Here is a 3,150-nt window from a genome sequence, read left to right on the forward strand (position 1 = left end):
GCCCCGCGTCGGGCTCTGGGCTGATGGCTCAGAGCCTGGAGCCTGTTTCTGATTCTGTGTTTCCCTCTCTCTCTGCCCTTCCCCCGTTCATGCTCTGTCTCTCTCTGTCCCGAAAATAAATAAACGTTGAAAAAAAAAAATTTAAAAAAAAAAAAAAAAAAAAGTAAGACCTCCTCAGTTATTTAATCAAGGTAGCATAAGCCCTAGGACTTTCAGCCTTTCCCTGCCTTGTGTATATTTCTTTATAGGGAGAATCACTTTGTTCCATTATTCTGAATGATATATGGTAGAATGAAATGGTAGAAATAGTAATCATTGTGTTTCATTGTTTTGTTCTCTTCCAGTTGTCTGCTAGTATGAAAGGACATTACCCTCTTGATGAAGAGTTGCCTTGAGAGCAAAGCAGAGAACATCAGTAAGAAATACCGAGCGCTGAAAATTAAAACCATATTTAAACATGAGCAATATTGTCGGTATTCTCCAGCTGGAAAGAAAAATACCTTTAAACGGTTGAAGCAGCAATATAGGTTAGCCATACAGATTTGTTAAAATGTGATGGGAGTGTTTTCTAGGACTTAAAGTATTTTCAGAAAACACTGAAAAAAATCCCTGCAGATAAAACTTCTGTGTTATTTCTTACAGTATTGAAGTTCCCAGACCATGGTGTCTGCAGACCTACAACTTACTCTAAAATGGTTGAGTGAAAATTCACAGAGAGAGAGAGAGAGAGAGAGGGAATAAAGAGTAAACCAACTGGGACACAGTGTTGACCACAGGTAGGTCTAGGTAAAAGGTATATAGTCTGTTGTTATTCTCTTCTCACTCCTGCAACTTTGCAATGTTCTTAGAATAGTCTTGCAAGCAAAAAAGTGTTTCCTCAAGTTCAAGTCAGAGGGAGTTACTCTCCCAAATGTTAAGTAAAACAATGTATGTCAGTATGAAAAAATGTTCAAGTTTACATCGTCTTTACCACTTTTGATATTCTGAACAGTTTTATTGAGCAAAATGGGATAAAAAGGCTGCATGTTTGTTTTATCTTCAGGAATGCAAAGATCTAATTATTCAAACAGTTTTTATTCTAAAACTAAACTCCCAAGGTGTATTCGGAGTCGGCTTTTTTTTTTTCTTTGCTTTAAGTCAGTAGATTACCAAGGACTGGCAAAGACAAAACTCTGGTGTTTCTGACAAAGTCCAAAGGGTGAAATCATAAACGTGTAGATCTGTAAAATGTGTAAAATAATTGCTTCTTAAAGAATTCCAGGAATTCTTTAAGAGTCTGTGCCGTTTAATGCGAGATTAAAACCTATTTTATCAAATCATATCATGAAATACTTACTCTGGTTACCATCAGTCCTCATGGTTTATCTTCTAAATGTGTAGTGATGTCTACCTCCTATTAACAAAAATTTAAATTCTGTGCCCACTGCCCAGCAGATTAGATTATAGGCATGCCTGCCTTTTGGTTTCGTGAACTATATGTAGAGAAAATCTGAACTTGATGGTCAGTGAAAGCATTGAAGCTTCTTCTTGTTTTTATTTTATTTCTGTTTTATTTTTAAAAACAAAACTTTAAAAAATTATTATCCTTCCTTTATAGGGTCAGTGTTTGTTTGGACTTGCCCAGGACACCTGGGTTCTGGGGACAGTTGCTTACCCCCTAGTCATTAGAATAAAGTCCACGAAATGAAGGAAACATTCATCAAACACTTACCACGTGTTTGCTGCTAGGATGATGAACACTTGCAAGCTGGCATCCCTAGATTTCTTATATATACTTAATTTTATTTAAAATTTTTTTAAAAATGTTTTTATTTATTTTTGAGAGAGGGAGACAGACGTAATGCAAGCAGGGGAGGGGCAGAGAGAGAGGGAGACACAGAATCCAAAGCAGGCTCCAGGCTCTGAGCTGTCAGCTCAGAGCCCGACACGGGGCTTGAATTCATGAACCACGAGATCATCACCTGAGCCGAAGTCGGACGCTCAACCGACTGAGCCACCCAGGCGCCCCATAGGTTGCTTATATTTAAAATGAAGAGCTTAGGGGTGCCTGAGTGCCTCAGTCGGTTGGGCGTCTGACTCTAGGTTTCGGTTCAGGTCATGATCTCACGGTTTGTGAGTTCACATCAGGCTCTGTAACATTAGTACAACACTGTTTTAACAAAACTGCAGACTTTATTTGAATTTTCCTGTGTTTTTCCACCAACGTCCATTTTCGGTTCCAGGATCCCATTTCGGGAGGGAACATCGCATTTGGTTGTATGCCCTTAACCTCTTCGGATCTGTGACAATCCGTCGTTCCTATTCTTTCATGGCCTCGATGTGAAGAGTGCTCATCAGGTGTCTTGGAGACCGCTCCTCAGTTTGGGTTTGTCTCATGGTTTCTCACGGTTGGACTAAGGCTCCGCGTGTTGGGGAAGAAGAGCACAGAGGTGAGGTGACTTGTGATAACGACATGACGTCACTGGTCACGTTAACGGATCATTTGGCAGGTGGCACCTGCCGGGTTTTGCCACTGCAGAGTTGGTATTTTTCCCTTCCCATTTTTAGTTATTTGGCGATGAGTCACGGAGTCCACTTCCCATGCAGGGGAAGACCATTAAGTATTTTTCCCTTCCCATTTTTAGTTATTTGGCGATGAGTCACGGAGTCCACTTCCCATGCAGGGGAAGACCATTAGATCCCCCTCCTGAAGGGAGGTGTGTCCAAGAATTTGCAGACCTTTGTTAAAATACCACTGTAATTAATACATATATCGGGAGAGATACTTTGAGGACATACAAATATCTGTTTCTTAAAGTTTCAGCCTCTGATTTTATTTATTTATTTGTTTATTTATTTTGCGTTTTATTTATTTTTGACAGAGAGAGAGAGCATGTGAATGGGGCGGGCAGAGTGAGGAGGGGCAGAGAGAGGGAGAGAGAGAATCCCAAGGAGGCTGCACACTATCAGTGCAGAGCCCGATGCAGGGCTCGAACTCATGAACCATGAGATCATGACCTGAGCCAAAATCGAGTCAGATGCTCAACCGACTGAGCCACGCGGGCGCCCCGCAGCCCCTGACGTCAGCACCCGTGAGTGTATTTTCCTAGCAGCAATTGCTGTGATGTTCTAGTGGGAACTGTCTATTTCCCCTCATTCCTTTTACATTTA

At 41.1% G+C, this 3,150-nt stretch overlaps 1 long non-coding RNA gene across 1 annotated transcript; it reads left to right on the forward strand.

The window, feature by feature from the left end:
* Positions 1–350: 350 nt before the first annotated feature.
* On the forward strand, positions 351–2,877 carry LOC124502678 (uncharacterized). Its single transcript, XR_006959978.1, has 3 exons — positions 351–527; positions 643–776; positions 2,223–2,877. It is a non-coding gene; the product is annotated as an uncharacterized LOC124502678 (long non-coding RNA).
* Positions 2,878–3,150: the final 273 nt, after the last annotated feature.

The sequence above is a fragment of the Lynx rufus genome, unplaced genomic scaffold (assembly GCF_022079265.1).
Source record: "Lynx rufus isolate CCGP_SWC_20201006 ecotype Redwood Valley unplaced genomic scaffold, mLynRuf1.p SCAF_7, whole genome shotgun sequence".
In the NCBI taxonomy this organism is placed as follows: Eukaryota; Metazoa; Chordata; class Mammalia; order Carnivora; family Felidae; genus Lynx; species Lynx rufus.